The sequence below is a fragment of the Canis lupus genome, chromosome 2 (assembly GCF_048164855.1).
Source record: "Canis lupus baileyi chromosome 2, mCanLup2.hap1, whole genome shotgun sequence".
NCBI classification, from domain to species: Eukaryota; Metazoa; Chordata; class Mammalia; order Carnivora; family Canidae; genus Canis; species Canis lupus.
The window spans coordinates 50,459,649-50,484,378 of record NC_132839.1 but is presented as its reverse complement, the minus strand read 5'-3'; the positions used below and the strand labels follow the sequence as shown (position 1 = coordinate 50,484,378).

At 40.1% G+C, this 24,730-nt stretch overlaps 1 protein-coding gene across 16 annotated transcripts in view; it reads right to left on the bottom strand.

Annotated features, from left to right (window-relative positions):
- Positions 1–23,207, bottom strand: part of AKAP13 (A-kinase anchoring protein 13) — a 320,680-nt gene extending 297,473 nt beyond the window's left edge. For all 16 annotated transcript variants that reach the window (XR_012017659.1, XM_072798849.1, XM_072798869.1 and 13 more), the window contains exon 1: positions 22,981–23,207. The gene's annotated coding sequence lies outside the window, so the exon portion shown is untranslated. The remainder of the gene's footprint in view (positions 1–22,980) is intronic.
- Between the last annotated feature and the right edge of the window lie 1,523 nt (positions 23,208–24,730).

Here is a 24,730-nt window from a genome sequence, read left to right as displayed (position 1 = left end):
GTTCACGGGTCAGTGGTATTTTTGTATCACTGAGCTTACCTGCATCCAAAGTAATTTTGCTCTGTTCTTGGTCAGTCCCTCTCCTTAGCAATTTATTACACTAAAAATTACTGATGATGCAGATAGCAACATTAGGATAGGCTAGGTTATCCTACGGAAACAACCAGAAGCAATAAGAGACTGATCACAATAAAGTTTCCTTCTCCCTTGCTCAAAGATCACCATGTCTCTAGGCCACTCTCTAGGGCAGCTGTCCTTCATGCCTTAGCTCAGGACTCAACCTGCTTCGATCAGATGGTACAACCCCACACTGTGGGGGCGGGGAAGAATTTCACATCAACTTTTAAATGCTTCTATCCAAAAGTAACACTTCATTCCTGCTTATATTTCATTGGACAGAGGAAGTCACGTGACCATGTCTTGCAAGGGCAGTGGATCCTCCACGTGTGCACGAAAGGACAACTAGAAACCTGTAAGCAGCACTAAGAGCCATCACAATGTGATGTCCCTTATAATGCTCAGTAATCAACTATTACATTTCAAAGAAAACAAATGCCCAGTTTCTTTGCAATTAGGTAACCTATTCTTGAGGCATGAAAACTGTCACATTTCCCATGCAGCCCTACAATCATGAATCTCAAGACTACAAAACAATCTATGATTCTATAAAGAATTTCACATCATCTGTTGTAGATTTTTTTTAGCTTTTATATTATTATTCTTTTAGGTATACTTTCTAAGCTTTTAAAAAAGCATACAGATGGCTTCATCTTCCTCTAATCTGATAGGTTTCTCATTTAATCCATATTTATAAAGACATAAGGAAGATATATACAGTCTGATCAAATCATCTGCCCTTTTAAGAGTCTTTGGCATAATCTAAGCAGTTAAGAACAATGAAAGTTTCCCATTACTTACATGACCAGATTTAATTAATGAGAAACATGAGTAGTAATGGTGCTATTAATAATTTCTTCAAGCTACAAATCCCCCGTAAATTAAGGAGAGGCGCCAACGTAATAAAGAATGTACACATTTTAGAAATACAATCCTAGTTTCAAACCCCAGCTCTCTCCCCTCTTGTTGTGGGACATCAGAAAAGCTACAGAATCCCTGAGCCTCAATTTCCTCATCTAAGGTAAATTTCAGGTCCTTCACAAGACTAACCTAGGGTGAAAGGAGACATCTTACATAAAATGCTACAAGTTAGATGTTTTTTTAAAGTGGCAAGTAGTATGAATATATTTGATAAGCAAGGAATATGGTTTTCTTTACCTTCTTATGAGGATTCCCCAAGTTAGGAACAGCAAAAACGGCTTAATTACGTTTGGTTGAGAAATATCTCATGAGCAGTTGACATCAGGACACAGCCAAGCAGTCAAACATCACAATTATCCATTGTACTACATACTTCCTCGGCAATTGAGCCAATATTTCCCTAACCCTGAGAAAACTATACCAAAAACAAAGACAGTGAGTATTCATAGATACTCACTAAGATACAAATCTTAGCATCAAAAGCCATTTTCAAGATGTTTTTGGTCTAGATGTTTCCAAATTGATTTTTGGCCATGGGACTTTCTTCAAAGGAAACATTATATGAAACCCACAAAAATAACAGAAGAAAGTGGAGCTATTCTGGGGGGACAACTAGGTCTCCTCCCCATGCCTTGTTCAGGTCCGTGTGGCTCCCCTAATTCTTAAATCTTTTTTTTCTTTTTTAAAGATTATATTTATTCATGAGACACAGACAGAGAGAGAGGCAGAGACACAGGCAGAGGGAGAAGCAGGCTTTACACAGGGAGCCCGACGGGAGAATTGATCTCGGGTCTCCAGGATCACGTCCTGGGCCGAAGGCGGCACTAAACCATGGAGCCACCCAGGCTGCCTGGTTCCCCTAATTCTAAGGAACCCCAGGGCTTGAGAACACCTTTAGAGAAAAAACTTCACAAAACAAACAAAAATGAATACTTCCACTTTTCACGGCAGAAACAGGAGGTGGGGGTGTCTCAGTGACTCATCCAATATTGCTAGCAGCAAACTAAGTCTAGAATTCAAACTACTGAATCCTAGTCCAGTGTTTGTCCACTAACAGTCAAGTTCCTCTTACTGAATGCTCTGCATCAGAACTTACCCTTATTTTTACCAAAGTCTATGAGATGCAATCTCCAGATTTTAATCTGGCATCCTTACTTTCTTAGTATTCTCTTATTACTCTCACATTACTCAGTCTCTTATCACTTTGTTCTCTATTAGTCTTGTCAGGTGTTCAGGACAACTGCAGTGAAACATTTCACTCCTAACACTGATTTACCAAGCCCAGTATGTTCATGCCCAGAAGATCCATAAGACAGTAAAGAAAAATTATGAGACTCACAGGGAGAATCCCTCTGAAATGTGAGATGCTGAGATCCGATTTCTTGCCTGACCTACTCAATGTCATCACTTCTCCTTTGCTGTATCTCCATAAGGACAGTTTTATCAAGTGAATGCTCGAATAAAAATGACTAGCTTCTTCGGGAAACAGAATATTTCAAGAGCCCCATGGGACGAGAAAGAAGGATGGCACACTGTTGAGAGTCAAGTCCACATAATATGGAGGTAACACGGCTGAGGGGAGTTCACCTAACCCCAGAAGATTTCCAAAACAGAGGCTCTTTGGCAATTCAAGTTGGCAAAGAGAGGTCCTCAACAGAGGGTCCTTCAAAGTCAAAATAACACCCAGACAGCAATGAAATCTGAACAGTTCAACAATTGGGTACACTTTGTCAAAACTAGGTCCTTCCAAGATGACCACAGAAGTCCTCTCACAAATAAATAACCACATGTCCCAGGATAATACTATTATGGAACCCTCTTTTACTTCTAGTGATATGATTTATCTACTAAATTAACCAGCTCCTTCTCTGCAATGGGGAATAGGCTAAAGAACAGCAAGATAATACACCTAAGAATGCCCAAGAGAAGCATTAATAGTGCCAGGAGATGAACTTATGCATCAATCTGACTTTAACTTGTCAGGCAACACTCTTCCTACCCATAGCACAGAAAATCTTGGCAAACGTTATCTGCTTTAAAAAAAAAAAAAAAAAAATCAATGCTACCATAGCTGGGATCATTTAACTCATCTTTGTCTCAAAGAAAAATGGTTATATTAATAAGTCAAAAGCACAGTCCATGTTTAATTTGCTTATTTTCTGGGTTATTTAAAGCAGAATGTCAACACTTAACTGTGATTTGAGGAGCACATGTAGATTATGCATCTTTATAAGTAAACTAGACGAAACATTTTTATTTTTTAAAGATTTTATTTTTTAAAGACTTATTTGAGAGAAAGAGTGCAAGCGACAGAGAGTGAACAAGCAAGTAAGCAAGCAGGAGATGGGACAGAGGGAGAGAACCTGAAACAGATTTCCTGTTGAGTGTGGAGCCTAACATGGGGCTTGATCTCAGGACCCCGAGATCATGACCTGAGCTGAAACCAAAAGTCCAGCGCTTAGGGACACCTGGGTGGCTCAGTGGTTGAGCATCTGCATTTGGCTCCAGTCATGATCCCAGAGTGGGATCAAGTCCTGCATCAGGCTCCCTGGGAGCAGGGAGCCTGCTTCTCCTTCTGCCTATGTCTCTACCTCTTTGTGTCTCTCCTGAGTAAATAAATAAAATCTAAAAAAAGAGAGAGAGAGAGACGTAACCAACTGAGCCACCCAGGCACTCCAAGATTTTATATTTTTTTTAAGTAACCTATACACCCAATGTGGGGTTCAAACTCACAACCCCAAAATCAAGAGTCACATGCTCTATTGACTGAGCCAGCCAGGTGCCCCATGTAACATTAATATTAAAAGCTTTCTTTTTAAACTGTCAGCAGCAGCACTTAAAATGCACTTAAAATGGCTCACTTTTTTTTTTTAAGATTTTATTTATCAAATCATGAGAGAGACAGAGACAGAGAGAGAGAGAGAGAAACACAGGCAGAGGAAGAAGCAGACTCCATGCAGGGAGCCTGACGTGGGACTCAATCCTAGGTCTCCAGAATCACGCCCTGGGAGGAAGGCAGCGCTAAACTGCTGAGCCACCCGGGCTGCCCATAATATTAAAAGCTTCTAATATTCATTCAGATATGCAACAGATAGTCTATCGTCATACCACCCTGAACACGCCTGATCTCATCGGATATGCAACAAATAATTTCTCATAGAGCGCTCTGTATAAAGGGGGACCTTACTCCCTATCATCTCTACAATTCTTATTCCAAACTCTTCCCTTTTATTTATAATTGTTTGCCAGTAATTCTATTATGGCATTTAAAACTTTCTTTTAAATGTTGGATTTTTTTAAAAACTTTCTTTCTAAAAGTTAGGGAGAAATGGTAAACAGATAATCATACTGGACCAATGATAAAAGCTTTCTGTAGACAACTTGGCGTTATCTATTAAAAGCTGTTGAAATATACAGCCTTTGCCCTAGCAATTCCACTTCTGTAAGAAAGAGATAAACAAGGATACAAAAATGTACAAACATGGCTGTTCATCACAGCAATGTTTATAATAGTGGGGATGAGGCAGGGAAGAGGGGAAAGAGGAAGTGAAGAAGATAGACAATTATTCAACTGAGGGTAATTAGTAAACTGAGGATAAATCTAAATCCACACAATGAAATACTATATTTGGCCATTAAAATAACTGTGTTAGGTTACTTGATAGCATGTAAAAGTATTGTCATGTAATATGTTTTATAATCTTCTTGTACTCAAGAGTGTATGGAATATGATCACAAATGGTATATATATGTAAATGTAGACACACACACACACACACAAAACCTCTATAGATTTTCAAGTCTGGACAGAAAAACACCAAATTGTACCAAAAAAATGTTCTCGGTAGTGTCATTTATTCAGAAGTATACTTTGTTCTATTTATGTGTAATTCCCAAATTTCTAGAAGAACTGTACATTACCATTCTTAATAAAACTAAAATAAAAACGTCTTTCATGAGTCATGAAAATTGAGGACTTCTAGGATAAGAAATAATATAGTAGAAAGTTAATCATAAAAATAAATCTACCAGCCAAGTCAAAGCTGTATAAAGTTCTGCCAAAATCACAGCTCACAATGATGTCCCTTTCACATAATTACTTATTTCAAGCCTTGCTAGAAATGTTCTTGACCACACATATAAAGGACTTGTGCCCTAGAATTAGAGATCCATGTTCTAGTCCCAACTCTGCCACACACCAACTGTGTGACCCCGAGCACTCAGACTCCATGAAACCCAGTAGAAACAGACCCACCCCGGAGGGCTGTGGGGATTAAAAAGAAAGGTATACAGAGCGCACAGTACTCAGCCTGGCACAGCAGTCATAAGTGATGGAAATTATTACAATTACAATTGCTGCTATCACATAATAATCAAGAAACAAAACCATGAGCACTTTAAGGGCAGCAACCATGTCTTAAGTTTCATTCATCCCTGGATCCCTGGCACCTAACAGTGTGCCTGACATACAGCATGCCCTCATTAAGTGCTTGTTGAAGTACACTCAAAACTAATTAACCTTCTCAAATATCAATTTCCTCTTCTGGTAAAATCATAAAAATACCTTGCAGAGCTGAGAATTGGTAAACCCTAAGATACCTAGCTCAAAAGAGGCTCCTAATAAATGACAGCTATATTATATTAATGACCTTGTCCCTTTGGTTTCAACAGGCACCAAAGCTGAAAGGAGAAAATAGATAATTTTTTTCCTGAATTTCCTTTCATATTTGAGTCCATTATTTTTACTTAGACTAGGAACGAAAATGCTCTTTCCAGGCACATATGCTAGCGAGCTAACTATTAAAGGGGTAATCTTTACACTGCCATAAGACTTTTGGCAAAGCAACCAAAACTGCACCTTAGAATCCATGAGCTTATAACATAATATATACAAATAGCGACCATGAAAGACCAGTAAATCAGTATTTCCTGAAGCTTCAAATGAACTTTTAAGATGACCTGAATTAGGAAGCATGTGAAAAATCAAGACGATTTCTATACACATGACCAAATGAATTATTAAGGAAGTACGAGATTCACAAAGATATTCAGTTACCTAAAAAGTATTTTCTTCACAAAAATCAAAACAAATGGGAATGCATTTAAAGAAAAAAAAAAAAACAGATCATCAAGGGAAAATAAATTTACTAAGTTCTATGAAGGGAAGTGAAAAAACTACTGACATGAAACCAAAAATCATTTCGTATAACTCACAACATTCTTATACTGGTATTAAGAGATAAACAATCATCTGAGGAGAAGGGGGAGGAAAAAGCCTACCATTAAGGAGAAGAACTCAAAAAACTGCCCAGGTCAGTCATTTGTGCAGCTTTGCTTAATTTCCCATGTCTAATTTAACAGAAACCTCAGATTTCATACAAAAGTGCTTAATAGAAGGTTTACGGTCCTATTTCTGCAATGATTTCCGTTAAAAGGCAAAAAGGCTACTCAGCATTCATTTGCTGTGAATTAGTCTTTAGTTCCATATCCCTGAAACATACCATGCCACGATTTGCAGAGACATCTCATCGTTTACAGTATTATATATTGGAGTAAAAATACCATTTAAGTATCCCTATTAAGAAAATGATAGTTTTGTAGTGACTTTCAAGACTACTAGAATAAGCATATTCAAGTGAAGCAGGGGTAAATTTTACCTTATATGGATTATATCTCAGTGAAACTTCAGTTTAAAAACTGATGTATGAAGAGAACAGCAAAATCTTGCTAATGTCTAGAATTTGGCATAATGGGCACACAGGGGTCAATTCTACTTGTCTACTTGAGGTTTTCTCTGAGTATGTTTGAAAATTACTGTATAACATTTCTTAAAAATTAGGCAGACAAGGCACACCTAGTCTCATGTCAGTGTTGAGCTGCTGAACAGTTTAAAAGGTAAAGCAACAGCTAGACAGTTTAAAACATAAAGTGACCTACACTGACCAAGCACAAAAACCAAGAAAGAGCTGTACAGATTTTACCACCAGCCTTGGTCAACACTAGCCAGTCTTCTATTCAACGTGGCGCTTCTCTTCCCCAAAAAGGATGATTTAACTCACCAGAATCAAACTACAAACAATTCCAGGAAGAGAAAACTACAATCTGTTTATTCTCAACAGGGTAGATTTTATTAATAGTTCAATAATTTGCATATATCATTAATATGTACAGTTCTAGGCAGCCCGGGTGGCTCAGCGGTTTAGTGCCTGCCTTTGGCCCAGGGCGTGATCCTGGAGACCCGGGACTGAGTCCCACACATCGTGCTCCCTGCATGGAGCCTGCTTCTCCCTCTGCCTGTGTCTCTGCCTCTCTCTCTGTGTCTCTCATGAATAAATAAATAAAATCTTTTTAAAAAATAAAAATATTATAAGAAAATATGTACAGTTCTGTCACAAGTTCATCCATCCATCAACAATCCAAATACTGCCTGCATAGCAACTAACTTCTATGTGCAGTGCACAATGCTAGGTGCTAGGGATACAGCGATGAACAAAGCAGATAAAATCTACCCTCCAGGGGCTTATAATCTAGAGGAAATACAGGTGTCAGTTATCACCTTATCTGCAGGGAGTCAGTTTGCAGTGTAACAAATGAGTCCTACTGAATTAACCAGAAAGGAGGAAACATACAGTGGGCAAAGACATAATGGAAAAGTTAAAGAGGTGGGACACCTGGGTGGTTCAGTGGAGTAAGCATTTGACTCTTGATTTCAGCTAAGGTCATGATCTCAGGGTCGTGAAATTGAGCCACTGTGTCAGGCTCCATGCTAGGAGCCTGCTTGGGATTCTTTCTCACTCCCTCTCCCTGTGCCCCTCCCCCTCTCTCTAATGAAGGAAAGAAGGAAAGAAGATTAAAGAGGTGCAATCCAAGATACTTAATGTAAACAAGAAAAACATTCATTCATCCTGGTTGCTGGCACAATCTTTTAGAAAGAAAAAAAAAAACATTTATTTCTGTCATTTACAATACTGCTCTAACCAACTAGATGTTTCCAGAAGAAAACTTTCATCTTTCCTAATTTATATACATAATTTGTCTTAGCCAAAAGACCAAAGGTCTCTTTATCCAAAAATGTTAAAAAAAAAAAAAGGTACCTGTAGCCATCCTTCAAAATAAAAGTGGCTTTAAATATTTAAGTCAATCCCAATTACTAAAAGTTCACATCTAGCATTATTCAGGGTCCAGCTGTACAACGTTCCTTCCAAGTTCTCAGAAATAGTGGAAAAGGTTCAAGTTTAAACCTGGGTGTATTTAATGTTACAAGAAGGTTCAAAACCCAACTTACTGTACCTTTAGGTTTTCAGATTTTCCAGAAGTGAAGGACAGGGAAAGAATAAAAAAGAGAAAGGCCTGAAAACAACACTACTTGGCAGAGGGAAAAACTCTGGGCCATTCCTATCCGGCCCCAATTCAAAGAACAAATTCCCACTAATGATAAAAAATTTAATCAAATACACATCCAAGCTCTCAGAATTCTTCTCCTTTCTGCCATGACATACTAAAACTTCCCTGGGAAGGTCATTTAGACAAAGATTCATGAAGAGGTCCCTCTGAATGACCAGGCTATAAGCAATGATGAAATGGAACTCGCATGTCCTGTTTTAGGAAATCACCCAGACACAATATTTATCAAGTGGTTCTATTTATTGCTCTGTATTAGAAAAAGAAAGATATTTTAAAGTGCAGTTATGTGGCTGGCAACAATAGCAAGAGAATAATTTAATTATTCTAACCAAAGTAGGAAGGAAGAAGTCACTGCAACTTTGAAGAATCCTCACTCATGTTAAAATATCCTCTGTCCTGCTTCCTATCCAAGAGCGTAAGTTTCCTATCCTCCTTTCCTTGCCACCCTTCTAGCACTCAACGAAAGGTTAACACATCTCAAAGAACTCAGGGGGAGAAGAAAGCAGTAATTTGCTCAAGGTTGCACAGCTAGTTTTGGGACAGAAACACAGCTGAACTGGGTCTAGTCTCCTTCCAAGTCTTTTTCCCCACTACATAACATTGCCAAGTAAAAGCCATTTTACTGGTGGAGGGGGAGAGGAGATGGAATCAAGTGACAAGTGGTAGTGAGGAAACCAGCAAAGTATTCAGTTACAGGGTTATTATCTCCTAAGCCAGAAGTAAAAAAGAAATGAAATTTTCCCAGAAATTAACACGTATAATGACTCTGTTCATCTGCCAGTCTCTGTGCCAATCCCTTCCCATCCCTCAAAACCCCCACAGGAATTAGGTAAGAACAATTCATACTGAAGGAACTACAGAAAAGAAACTTAAAACACAGGTCACTGAATCACCCAGGTCTTTCCCTGACCATCCTGAACCCTGTCTTTCTTTCAGTTCACATGACCATTCCTTTGCATTAAGCAGAAGATGTACACCCCAAAAACATGCTTAAGAAAGCAGATCTGGGCACAGAGCAAGGGGATTGAGGAAAGAGGTCTCACAGATTGCATGGTGCATACCTGCATTTTTCTCACTAAAGACTACTTATCATCCACCATGAACACTTCTGTACTGCTAAAATGAACCTAAAAAACTGGTTTTTCAACTTCCAATATAGATTAAACATGAACTAATTAACTGTTTGCAAAACACTCTGAAGACCTGAAAGAGTGTGTAAATGTTAATTATTAATGTTGATCCACAAAACTCCTGCATGTGAAGTAAAAATACAATTTTACTGGTAAGTTTCTGCTACTTTCAAGGCACAAACAGGGAAGCCTAGCATGTTTTTAAGAATTCTAGGAAAACTCTAAGAGCAGACCACAATGATTTTGTACTTCCAACATGAACAAGCTGGAATTTTAAGCTGGCAATTCTGGATATAACTATATCAAAGTTAAAAAAAAAAAAAAGATTTACACTATATATGATAAAACTACAGTATGTTTATAGTCACAAAGTCCTGGATGAAAATTATAGTTCACTAACCTGAAAAGGGCAAAAGGTAAAATCTCTGAACCCCCATTTTCTCATCAAAAAAAGGTTCAGGAGGAAAGGGAGGATACCTATCTTATAGCGTTATTTTAAGGAATTAGAAGAATATAAAGGAACGCACAATATATAGGTAGGCACACCTAATAAACGTTTCTTCTTTCTTTTAATGACTTCATTTTTTTTTAGAAAACACCTCTTAGGAACTAGGCCTGCCTCAAAAGATCTACTAGACTGCAAAAGTCTCTTAAAAACACACTATCCCCTGCTCCAGGCATACATACAGCACCATTTTAGCAGGAGGGCGAGGCAACAGCTTCGGTCATTCCTGTCCACTGACCCATATAGATCCTTAATCCTCCAACAGAGAAAGCACCTCGGCCAGGCCCCAAAGGCCTCATGTGACCAAATGAACAATTAGAACTCTAGTTCTCAACTCTTCTTGCCACATTTTTTTTTCCTAAATAATTCCCAAACTGCAAGGTCGCATCCATAGATCCTTTGTATTCTGAGCCCAGCCATGCCATCCATGCACAAAGTACGCAAAGGGCAAAAAAAAAAAAAAAAAAAAAAAAAAATTTTCTTCCAGCTTGTAAAAGGTAACATTATTTCCATGCAATGCTGCAATGGGCTGACCTTCTCCCACCCCAGAAACACACCTACTTTAGACGGCAGAACTCAACTGCCAAGACCAAGTAGGTGGATTTATTTACAGATACCATTTACATGACACTGAGGGTTTTTAGAAGTGATTCAGGAATTACAGAAAACGTCAAACTTGCAAAAAAAAAAAAAAATCTGACATATCTACTCCTTTTAGCAGTTGTCACCTGAGAAAAGGAATACTCCTAAAAAACTAAGTTAATGCTGACAATATAATTCAGATTTAAAATATATATATACAAAAAATAAATAATAAAAAATAAAATACATATATACATATACATATGTGTGTATGTGTGTGTGTGTGTGTGTGTATATATATATATATATATATATATATATATAAAATCATGTTCAGTTCAATTTATCTCAACTGATCTGCCCAACAAATTTCAAGTGCTGAATAGTGTCCCCTTTGAACAAAATAGGGCCACAATCTAGCAAGGTGGGGAGAACATGTGCTAATAATTTTCCCAGGAGCTGTTATTGACCTGTATCAAAACCACCCCTACTCTCTTACCTGATGTCCCCCTGTGATGAAGGGCTGAAAGTTTTCAAGACAACAGACCATAGTCAAAGACCCAGCTTTGGGAAGAAGTCCCCACAGACAAATGAAATTCATCAGCCCAGAAGCTCACCAACTGAGCAGGACTCTCCAAAAACACTAACTCCCTTTATTAAAAATAAGACTAGGGGCACCTGGCTGGCTCAGTTGGTGGAGCATGTGACTCTTGACCTCATGGTTGTGCATTCGAGCACCATGTTGGGGGTACCATTTACTTAAAAAATATATTAAGACTAAAGAAAAATGTATACAATGGAAAACATTTAGAAGATAAAAAAAAGACCCTATCATCTCACTCCTTGAACACAACTAAACAATTTGCAATAGCCTCCTTCCAGACTCTCTAGCATATGCGAAATACACACAACACCCCTGCATCACATTAAAAAATCAGATATCCTTAGAGATTGGAAATGTACAACAGATTTCACTAATATTTTTCTCATGCTTGGGTTAGAAGAGTTTTCAGCATGTTTACAGTCCCAACTGACCTGGATTTAATAGGCCAGGTATTGTTTAGGTCACTACTACTTCCCTCACTTATAGGTAGCCCCTTAGACATACCTCGTTGTTGTTGTTTGCCACTGTCATTATTATTATTACAGACCATGTCATGTGACCCTGCCATGTGCCAGGAGTTTATACATCTTCACTTAAAATCTCACAGATCTCAAACATAGCACATCCAAAAGAGAAATAACAATTTATTCCTCCCAACAAACTCACATCTTTCCCAACCCTCAGGAAACCACAGCACCATTCAGCCAGTTAACTAAAATATTTGGAATCATTCTGGATTGCTTTCTTCCCTTTCAAAACCTTTTTTCAATCGCTAAATAATCCTATCAATTCTCTCTTCAAAATGTATCATGATTCCAACCACTTCTCACTGCTTTCACTACTACCACCTTAATCCATGCTACCATTTTCTTTCTCCAGAATGAACTACTGTGAAACTCTCAGTGGCCCTGTTTCTACTCCTGTTCCTAAGTGCACAAACTTTTAAAACCGAAATCAGCTCTTGTCATTCCTTTCAGATGTTTCCCACCATTCTTAAAAGCCTGTGTAATGTGGCCTCTGCCTCCTACACATTATCTCCTGTATTTTCCCCTCCTAGCCCCATTCTAGCCAAACCAACCTTCCGCCGGTTCATACTCCTACCTCAAGCTCTTCGTCTGGATGTTCCTTCTGCCTGGAACATCCAGGGAGATTCAGGTGGTTTGTTCCCTCCACTTTCTTCAGGTCTCTGCTCAAATCTCATCTCCAAGAGGTCCTGTTTGACACTCAATTTCTAATACTCGTCATATCATTCCTAAAATTATCACTTCACCAAAATTGTTCACTGGTTTACATTTTTTTAAGAGTTTATTTGAGAGACAGAAACAGAGATAGTGAGAGAGAGCACGAGCAGTTGGGAGAGGAGTAGCAGGCTCCCCACTGAGCAGGGAGCCCAACGTGGGACTTGATCCCAGAACCCTAGGATCATGACCTGAGCCAAAGGAAGAAGCTTAACCGACTCAGTCACCCAGGTGTCCCATCATTTATCTTCTTTTCCCCTCACTAGAGTGTCAGCTCCTTGATGGCAGCAACTGCCTCTTAATTGTCACTGAATTCCCATCACATGCAATAGGACTTCACACACAAGGCACTCAAATGTCTTGAATAAATTATCAAACAATGCTACAAGGGAGGTTATATGCCCATTTTACAGAAAAGAAAACTGAGTTACCTAAAGTCACATAGCAAATAAGTTGCCAAATGCATCTGAAAGAACCCGTACTCTTCCACTGACAGTGCCATACATATACGCTAAAGAACAAAACTGTAAAAGAATGTATTTCTGTATGAAAATATCAGACCACAGTGATTTTTTTCTTTCATCACTAGAGCATTTCACATCTTTGATTCAATCTTATATATGCACTATGTATGTCCCTCCTCAGGTAGAAGATAACTACTTTCCTGTAGTCCCCTCCATATAAGGGCTAAGCTACAGACAGCATATATTTAACAAATGTTTCTTTGAGGGCGCCTGGGTGGCTCAGTGGTTGAGCGTCTGCCTTTGGCTCAGGTCGTGATCCCAGGGTCCTGGGATCGAGTCCCACATTGGGCTTCCAGTAGGGAGCCTGCTTCTCCCTCTGCCTATGTCTCTGCCTCTCTCTGTGGCATTCATGAAGAAATAAATAAAATCTTAAAAAAAAAAATGTTTCTCTGATATTTATACCCCCCAGTATTTGAAGAATCCTATAACAAGACTTTCAGCACCACCAATAAAGTACACTCTTCAAAGAGACATTCATTCAGTTTCTAATCATGATAGAGTAACTGGACCCAGCCTTATCCTGCCAACACCTCCTCCAGTAACTAGAAAAACAAAATATAAGGCAATGTCTTTTAGACACTGGACAACAGGGGCAAAGGGCTGCAATCCCTAACAGAAGAGAACAGACAAGATGAGCCCCACAACCTCTCTGCCTAGAGGCACACTGGAGGGCCGGTGCAACGAGGTCAGTCCTGAGCAAACCATGGCAATCTTGTCAAGTGGAGAAGGAAGACTTGAAAGCTTGCAAACGCTGAGGAATCTTAGAACTCCAAAGCTCAGCACAGACAGGTCTCCTTGAGTATGATGTTAAATAATAAGCTATACATGCATATTTTAAAAATCTATGGGGGCAGGCAAAGAAGGACCCAAAACTGTAAGCTAAATAATCCCAGAGTTGGCACAAGGCTGGCAGACATTCATATTCTGATCAGAGAAGAGAACATCCAATTCTTCAATGGAAACTTGAGACTAAGTAATGGAAATAAGCCTCAGAAGTATCATGCAAACAACTTAACCTGCAAACATAAAATCCAATCTTCTTTAAAGCAGTGCCTCTCATATTAGAAATGATTTCTCCTCCTGCCAGTGGACTTACAGCGTGTCCAGAGACAATTCTGGTTGTCACAATTGGCATATAATGGGTAAGGAATGATGCTACACACTCTACAAAGCACAGAACAGGCCCCAAACAGAGAAGTACCTGGACCAAAATGTAAGACCAAGGTTGAGAAACTGCTTTAAAAGAGCAAAATCTGGCAATCAGTAACTTAAAATTCACATTTCTGGAATCCAAGAAGCAATTACTAAACATGCAAAGAACACTTGGCCCATAACAGAAGAAAAATCAGTTCATAAAAATAGGCATAATGGGATTAACAGAAATCCTATTACGTGTATTATATATAATCAAGAATTTTAACATAAATAGGAGACAAATGAAACAAATAAAAAATTTCACTAGCAAACTGAATCCAAGGTATGAAAGAAACATCATGACCAACCCAGGATTATCCTAAGAACACAAAGCTAGTTCAAAGTTCCAAAATCAGACATCAACAGAGTAAAGAAGAAAAAACACATGATTGTCCCAGAAGATGGGGAGAAAGAAAGCTTTTGGCAACATAGAACATCCATTCATAATAAACTCTCCACAAACTAGAAACAGGAAAGAAGTTCTACATGATTTTAAAGGACACATGCAAAAACAAACTATAAGTACAAGCATACCTCATTTTATCGTACTTCACTGATAATTGCATTGTTTAAAAATTGAAGGTTTGTGGCAACCCTGCATTAAGCAAGTCTCTCGGAGCCACTTTTCCAACAGTATTTGCTCACTTTGTCCCTTTGTGTCATATTTTGGTACATCCTGCAGTAGTATTTCAAACTTTTCCACTGTGATTATATTTGTTATAATTAAATGTGATTGGTGATTACAAATCACTGAAAGCTCAGATGATAGCATTTTTTAGCAATAAAGTATTTTTAATTAGGGTATTTGCTTTAAAAAAAAAAAAAACACCACTTTCCCATACTTAATAGACTACAGTATAAACACAGCAAAAAATTAATTTGACTTACTTTATCGTGATACTCTACTGACTCTACTGCAGTAGTCTGGACCCAAACCCACATTCTCTCTGGGGTAAGCCTGTAACATCATATGTATGGTGAAACACTGAAAAGTTTTCTGTCCCCTAATATGAATAAAGGATGTCCACTTTTAATACACCTACTCGGCATCACACTGGAGGTTCTAGCCAGGTCAATAAAGCAAGAAATAAAGAACATGCAAACTGCAAAGGAAGAAATCAAACTGCCTGTATTTGCTGATGTCACTACTATGTAGAGAATCCCAAACAACCTACAAAAAAGGCTTCTAAAACTAAAATATATGCCAGCAGTGAACACCTGGAAATCGAAATTGAAATTGTAGAAGCTTCATTCACAACAGCATCAGAAAACATTATATATATATATATATATATATATATATATATATATATATATAAAATGCAAGGTCCAATTACTGAAAAATGCAAGACACTAATGAAAATATCAAAAAACAGTTCTGGTATGTTCATGGCTCACTATTATTAAGATGTCAATTCTCACAATTTATAGATTCAATTCAATGCCAATCAAAAATCCCAACAGGATTACAGAGAATCACAAGCTGATTCTAAAAGGTACCTGAGAATAACAAGCTGATTCTAAAATGTACTTGGAAAGGCAAAGCAACTAGAATACTCAAAAATATTTCTGAGAAAGTAACACAATTAGAGAAACCACATTTTGATTTCAAGACTTACTATAAACCTATAATCAACAGTGTGATAAAGATGAAATGAAAGACTCAGATCAATGTAACAGAATCCAGAATCCAAATGTAGACCTACAGGTAGAATGATTAACTGACTTTCAACAAAGGTAATACAATGGAGAAAGTATTTTCTAAAACTGTTGCATTTGGGTGACTGCTGATTAGCGTCCAACTCTTGATTTCAGCACAGGTCATGATCTCAGGATCAGGAGATGGAGTCCTGTATGAGGCCCCATGCTCAGTGGGGAGTCTGCTTGAGACTCTCCATCTGACCCTCTCCCCACTCACATGCATGCTCTCTGAAAAAATAAAAATCCTTTAAAAAAGTAATTTCTGGAACAAAAAAATAAATTCATACCCTGAGCCATTTAGAAAAATTAACTCAAAGTGAATCATAAACCTAAATGCAAAATTTTAAACTATAAAACTTTTGGAAGAAAATACAGGAAAAGTGTTTTTGTTTAGGTTAGGTGATGATTTCTCAGATATTACATCAAAAACATGACCCATGGGAGAAAACAAAAAAAAAACCTTCAACATTATCAAAAAACTGCTCTTCAAAAGACATTAAGAGAATATAAAGAGGGACTCTGGGTGGCTTAGTGGTTGAGCGTCTGCCTTCACCTCAGCGTGATCTCGGGGTCCAGGATCGAGTCCCATATCGGGCTCCCTGCATGGAGCCTGCTTCTCCCTCTGTCTCTGTCTCTACCTCTCTCTGTGTGTCTCTCATGAATAAATGAATAAAATCTTTAGGGGAAAAAAAAGAAGAGAATAAAAAGATAAGCCACAGACTAGGAAAAAGTATTTGCAAACAATAATCATGTATCTGATTCTTGAATATACATATAGAACTCTCAGGGCACCTGAGTAGCTCAATCAGTTAAGCATCCAACTCTTGGTTTTGGTTCAGGTCCTGATCTCAGGGTCATGAGATCAAGCCCCACGTGAGGCTCTATGTTCAGTGGGAATCTGCTTAAGACTCTTTCTCCCTCTGTCCCTCTGCCCCGCTCGCTCTCTCTCCATCCCTCTAAAATAAAACTTCACACACAAAAAAAGAACACTCAAAATTCAATAATAAAGCAATTTAATCTTTATAGTGGGTAAAAATTTGAACAGACACATTTGAACACATTGCCATTTGAAGAATGGCAAATAATTACATGAAAGGATGCTTAACATCATTAGTCACTAAGCAAATGAGAAGAAAAAAAAAGCCCACATTCTGTATGATTCCATTTGCATGACGTTTTAAAAAAAAAAAAAAAAAAAAAACATGGAGACAGAAAACAGATCGATAGTGTCCAGGGTCTGAGAGTGGAAAATGGGTTGACTACAAAGGGGCTCAGAAGAATTTGGTTTAGGAGATAAAGGAACCATTCCATACATATCTTCATTGAAATAGTGGTTATGTGAATGTCTACGTCTGTCAAAACTCACAGAATGCTACTGAATTTTAGTGAATATAAATTATACACTAAATAATGAGAAAATAAAGACTAAAGAGATAACAATGTACTGAGTAAACCCTGATTTTGCCCTGGTTAAATTTTTAAATCAATTAAAGAAAGATATCTGCAGGATAAATAGGGAAAGCTGAATATGCACTGAATAATATTAATAAAATTGTTCCTTTTCTTAGCTGTGACCACTGCATTTGGTTATGTAGAACACAAGGATCAGCAAACATTTTCTGTAAAAGGCCAGATAGTACATAATGTGTGGCTTTGCGGGCCACAGGGTCTCTTATTCACTACTCTCCTGCCGCTGTAGCACCAAATCAGCCACAGACAAATGAGCACTGCCAAGTCCCAATAAAATTTTATTTACAAAAACAGGCAGTAGGGATGCCTGGTTGGCTCGGCGGTTGAGTGCCTGCCTTTGGCCCAAGGCGTGATCCTGGAGACCTGGGATCGAGTCCCACATCGGCCTCCCTGCATGGAGCCTGCTTCTCTCTCTGCCTATGTCTCTGCCTCTGTGTCTTTCATGAATAAATAAATAAAATATTAAAAAAAAAAAAAAAACAGGCAGTAGGCCAGATTTGGCCTGAGGGCTGTAGTTTGAGGACCTCTAATGTAGACAAAACAATGACAGAGGGCAGAGAGACTAACTAAGGTTGCCTATGGTGAGGCAGGCACAGGGTGAGGGTCAAGGGGAGTACTGGCCAGGGTTGCAATGAAACTTTTCCAGGATGATGGAAATGCTCCATATTTTGTGCTGTGATCTGCATGGACACATTTGACAAAATTTGTCAAACTCCATATACTAAAACCAGGTACATTTTCCTATATAAATAGTATTTCAATAAACTTGATTTGTTTTAACAATATACTCTTTCCAGGTTACAGCATCAATATTGTGAAAAGCCTAACCTTTGGAGCCAGAATTATCAGAGTTCAAATTTTAGTTTAATAGCTGTGTGATCACTTTGGGGGTTGTTTCCCCATACTAAAACAGCATAATAATGCCTGCCTCATAGCTTTGTTTTCAAAATTAAATAAGAAATGTAGGTAAAACACAGAGTATAACATCTGGCACACATGAGGCACAGTCCCCTGATCTGAGATAACCAATCAAAAAAATGATTTTAGAAAATGAATCAGTAAACATCAGACAACTACACTAGCTCCTTTTGTACTCTTGAAATATTCTGACATTCTTTGTTCGCTGTTTATTGTGGTTGAACTTGACTTCAAGAATTGGCATCCGAAGTCAGTTCCTGTGATTTCACAGTAACTCAGGTCTAACAGCAAGCATCGTGAACTGAAATTTCTTTAGAGTCTAGAAAAATATTCCATGACAAATGTTATAGAAGGAAAACTGAGAAAAGCCAAAGTAAAACATATCAATTTTCCCAAGCAAGGAGAATGGTAATATAGTATATTTTAATTATCTTTTATTAAAAAAAAAAAAGGAAAACCAATATAGTTGGATGTTTTCCTCTTTTCACCTAGGATTTTAATTTTATCCAAACCAGCAGCCAACTAATAAAGTTACAAAATGACATAGCATTTGTATTTTATCTCATGCATTTCTCACGACAGTCATGTGATAGATGATTAATATTAAATTTGTTTTTACTTTACAAGTAAAGATCTTCTGTCTGAGACAGATGAAGCAGCTGCTCAAGGACACAAGCCAATAAACAGCAAAGTTTGGATGTGAAATCAGACATGTGGCTCCGTATCATGCCCCCCCCCTTTGTTTTTAGTAGAGATCACCATTAGAGAATCAACTTGGGTTCCATGAAATTCTTTACATAACTATATGCTTTTCCCTAACTTGACATCTTTAGTTGTCTAAAAGACAAACCAATTACACTGTGACATGCCTACTTAATTCCTAACCATTCAGGAATAACTGGCCATTTTGGATGGTAGAGGCTATGGCCAAATATGGGCTTATGATATTATCAGAAGTGAAAATTCAAAAGCATAGTTCCAAACAGTCTACAGAGTGACATAAATGGTGAATTCCCCACACTTCTTCCTTTTCCCCACCCCAATACCTGCATCACAGGAACACACTCATATCCACCTTTGCCAGGCTCTGAACACAGCTCTGAAGAGGTAAAAAAGGAAAGCATACTATTGTTCCACACAAATATTCATACAATCACAGTATCTCAGTAGTAGCAGTCCATCCCCCAGCAAGGACTGACAAAATGGGTTATTTATTCATCTTCTATTTATTAGGTCCCAAACAACCCACAGGTGGCCTTCAAGACCATAAATAGGAGGAAGTATGAAGGAAACAAACTTCCTTCCACTAACATCTTCCCCCACTTTCCCCATTTACAGTGGTAAGACAGGCTGATGGTGACTCAGGAGCACTGCTTCCAAATGCACCCCTGTCCCCATCACTAATAACGAAGTCTATTCAAGTGCATTTGAATATTAACTTCAAAAGAAAAGATTGTCAAAAAGTCCAAGTTTATTCATCTAGCTTTGTCAGAGATGTTTTTTCTTCAATCTGTGAGTCTGATCAGATAAAATTTTTGAAGGTTTACTATAACCCTACATGTCTAATGTTTTACCCTTATTTTATAAGAAAACTAATGGGAAGATGAGATTCAATATATAGAAATGTCCTGATTACAGGTTCTAGAATATATCTACTCCATTTGGTACTATGAATAGTGTACACGGAGCTGGTACAATGGATTTAAATCAATGCTTCCTTCTGCAAATGGTGACACCTTCAAAGGTGTTATCTTGAAGGGGAAGTGAGCGATTTGCTAATGTTGCAGAATTATGCTAACACTGTATTAACTCCCAGTCCATCCCATCTTACACTGAGTTTGAGAAATGTAGTCATAATCCCTATTATTTTTCAAGACTATGGTAAAATAAGGTAGAAAAGCTAGAACTGACTAACTCGGATATCCTACTACAAGTGTTGAAAACAACCCATCTGTCACCATTTCTTAAACACTATAAATGCACAGCCATATTCTCCCAAGCCATTCTGCAAATCCCAAAGACCCGTTAAGGTTAATGGGAAGATAACAGTTTCTATGAACATTCAGTTCAACTAACTCCTTAAAAAAAAAACATTCAACTAAAGACAATTCTCAGGATTTCTTGTTTATGAAAGAAATAGCTAAATCACTAAACTCAGAAGCATCAGACTTTTAAAACTGCTTCAAATCACATTTAAAGTTATCAAAATTATTATCATTACAGCTACCAGGTAAGAGGCATCTACTTAATGTCTGGCACACCATTAAGTACTTCACATAATTTCAGCTATGTTCCACAGAACACTGCAAAATATATTACTGCACTGTATGGTAGGGCACAGAAGCTCTGAGGACTTAAGTAACCCACTGAAGGCTCACAACTAGTCGAAGTATGGGGAGCTGAACTCAAATGTACCTAGCTACCTTAAAAAATATATATTCTTCAAAACTGTACTACCTCCCCAATTTCACAAGAGAATAGGCAGAGATGTGAAATGATTTGTCCAGCAATCTTAATCATTTCATCAGAAAAGGGAGAAAACTTCTAAAACAAGAACCACATTTTTGAAAATCCATAGTGCACTATTTAAACTTCACTTCTTTTCAAGCATCTGGGTGGCTCAGTCGGTTAAATGTCTGCCTTCGGCTCAGGTCATGATCCTAGGGTCCTGGGATCCAGCCCCACATCAGGCTCCCTGCTCAGCAGGGAACGGGATTCTCCCTCTCCTGCTCCCCCTGCTTGTGCTCACTCTCGCTCTCATCAAATAAAATCTCCCTAAAAAAAAAAGGGAGGGGGGGTTAGAAATCCTTTTAAAATAAATTTCATCACAGATCTGCAAGTGAACTGTCAATTTTGGGTAAGTTGCCAGAATCCGTGGTTCTATGCACACTATCACTAGCTTGGATGAAGTACAAAGCACTTCATCCAATTCAGACATACGCTGAACACCTGCACTGCGTTAAGAGTCCTTCTCGGCAGAAGGGACAAAGCTAAGTAGGAAATAAAGCCCATCAACAGCCCTCAAGGAGATAACAGTCTAGAGGAGGAGTCCATTTGTACTAACGTATACACTATTAGCCAGGCAAACAAATGAAGCTTGTGAGAAATCCTGAAACAGAAGTATGTATAACATGGCATCACAGCTCAGAGGAGAAAAGCCACTGGCCTATTTGTCACATTCTGTTGCAAGCAACATTTGCTTACGTGATGTCCCTCCCTGACAGCCCCTTCCATCCACGCGACCACCCCAAGGAGGCACACGCGACTGCACAACCAGGAAGGCAAGCTTCTAAGAGCAAGAACTGTGACTCCTAAAAGCGACCTTGTTGTTGTAGCTCAGAAGTAGTGCTATGCCATACAGACACTATCCTTCAGCCTCATCAGGTGAAGAAAGTTGGTTTTTCAAACCAAACCAAGAGACCCAAGGAATACGAGAACTAGGACAGTGATTTATCTCAACTGATCATAACTCCTTTAGAAACTTGCCAAAAAAAAAACTTTCAAAAACTACATGCAGCATTTGTTCTCATCTGGGCAATCCAAAGGTTTAGAAAAAAAGAATGAGGTGGTTCTTCAGAAAACAAAGCGGGGGTGGGGGGGCGGGGGGGGGGAGGAGGGGAAATGCACTGGAATAAGATAAAAAGGCACACTGCTTTTTCCTCCAGTTGTGTATATGCCCGAGGCGATAAACTCCCAAAATAACTTCACCCAGGAGTGTAAAAGCTGGGATGGAACACCAAAATATTGCTCAATCCAACTTTCATTGTGAATTCCTCAGTACACAGTTAACATTTTAAAAACTTAAATGTAAAAAAAATAAAAAAAATAAAATAAAAAAAATAAAAAAATAAAAAATAAAAAAAATAAAAAAATAAAAAATAAATAAAAATAAAAAACTTAAATGCGACGAAATCATTTTGCTGTTAAAAACTACGTATTTCCAAAAACAAAACCAAACAAACAAACAAAAAAAAACAAAAAACCTGTTTTGGTGAAGAAAACCTGAGGGTTTTCCCCACATAAAAAAATAATAATAATTAAAAAAGAAAAAAAAAAAGCTCTTCTCATAGTGGTTTTTGGAAAAAAAAAAATAGCAAGCCCCCCCCCGCCCCCCCAAAACTGTTTTGTTTGGTCTCCAAGTATGGCCGCACTTGAACTCGGCGGAGCGCTGAGCCGCGGCGCAGTCCGGCCCCGGCCCCGGCCCCGGCCCCGGCCCCGACCCGCGCGGCCCGGGAGCGGCCGCGGAGGGCGCCCCCCACAGGCGGGCGCGGCCCTGCGTGCTGCCCGTCCGCGCCGGCCCGGGGAGCCGCTCCCTCGCGCCCGCCGCACTTGTTCGCCGAGCCCGGCGTCCGGAGGGAGCCTGAGGGGCCGCGGCTCCCGGGCTGAGGGACCGGCGCCGGCTGGGGGAGCGGGCAGGCGCGCCGCGGGCCCGGAGCAGACAATGAGCGGCGAGGGGGCGACGCGAGGGGGAGGCGGGGGCCCGCGGGGCGCCCCGCACCGCCCTCCACCCCGCCCGCCCGCGGCCCCGCCCCCGCCCCGGCCCCCGCCCCGGCCCCCGCCCGGGCCCCGGCCCCCGAGCAGCCGCAGGGGGAGGGGCCCGCGCGCCTCGCCCGCGACCCCTCCCCAAATCCCAAAACTTCCCCCAACTCCGCCAACTAAGTTGCGCTCTCACCGTGCGGCGCCCGGGGCTCCCCCGCGGGCCCAGCCGGAGCAGCTCCGCACCTTCGCCGCCGGGAAGGACAATAGGCGGCCGCTCGCCCGGCGGCGGCGGCGGCGGCGGCGGCGGCGGCGGCGGCTTGGGGCTGAGGCGGCGGGGGCGAGGCGGCGAGCGAGCGGGCACGGCGGTCTCGGCGGAGCCCGGGAGCTTCGCGGCGGCTGCTCCGGCTCCGCGCTGGCCCCGCACACAGCTCCGGCTCGTCCGCGCAGGCGCCACAGGCGGCTCGGGCAGGGGCGGGGCACCCGGGGGGCGGCAACGCCTACGAGCCCTCCCATGAGTAAGCGCGGAGCCGGGGGCTGCGACGTGGGATTGCGCTGCGGAGCTGCCCATCAAGCTCCGGAGGCCAATAGGAAGGCAGGTGGGCGGTGCGTTCAGGTTGCTAGGGAAGGCGGAGGGTGAGCGCCGCCGCTGTGCCGCGGGGAAGGCGCCCCAATGGAGCGAGGGAGCGAGGCAGCGAGCGGCTGGCCGAGGCTGCTCTAGGGGCTGCCCAGCCGCTCTCTCCTCTCCGCCGGGTCTCCGGAAACCGCCTTGCTTCTGGGGGCCGGTGCTTACCGGGGCTGCCGCGGTTGCCAACCACACACATAGTCAGATGATTAACTTTTCTGTTTCCTTCCACTTGCAACCAGAACGTGGGGTTTCGTCTTCTGCGTGTCAGTGCCTCTGGGAGTCATTGTTAGGTATGCAACAAGTGTTTTCGATGGATGATGGACCATTGGATGCAGCGATGGCTCGCTGGCGGCATCGGGATGGTGACAGTGCATTCCATGAACTTTTGGCTCCTCCATCACCACAAAATCATAACAATCTGCTAGTTGCAGAGGACCTCGGGAATCCCTCCTGGAGGCTTTTGAGAAACGAAATACGGTCCATTAACCAATGGAAGAAACTTCATTTTGATAGTTGTGTGTGTGTGTGTGTGTGTCTGTGTCTGTGTGCTTCAGTGTGTTTCATTAGGAGAAAAATACCTGTCACATCAGACTGTTATTTCACTGATGCTATTTCTTAGATTAAATAGAAAGCTATAAAAAAAAAGAATCTATTTAAAGAAAAATATTCAGTAAAAAACGACATCTTACATGCAGTTCAAGCACGTGCAAATTGATAGTGTTTGAACTAAAAACAGTGGTTACCCAGGCGTAGAAGGATTATTAGCTGAGAAGGAGGAGGGGTGCTGGAAATGTTCCGTATTTTGATCTAGATGCTGGATAACAAAGTTATAAACATGAAAACTCATTCAGCTCTACACTTAAGTGCACTTTGCACAGTTTACACATGTATTTGTCTGTGTTCATTTTTTAAATATTGGCACAAGATATGGCAGAAAGAAAGAAAGGAAAGAAGAAAAGAAAGAAAGAAAGAAAGAAAGAAAGAAAGAAAGAAAGAAAGAAAGAAAGAAAGAAAGAAAGAAAGAAAGAAAGAAAAGAAAGAAAGAAAGAAAGAAAGAAAGAAAAGAAGTGCATGACTTTCTTTTTTGGAAACCCTAATCCAGGCAAGCTTACCACCAGGGACTGAGAGAGGGGTATGGGAGTACTTACTGGGTGTATCTGTCACTTCCATTGTGGGGTGGCTTTAAATCTTAGAAATTAACTACGAGTTAGACTTGAGCTGAAATCTGCTTCCCTGTAGGTGGACCTGGTTCTCACATGTATTTTCCTAGTTCACCCTCACAGAATGGAAAAACCAAGGCCAAACACTCCCAGTGCTT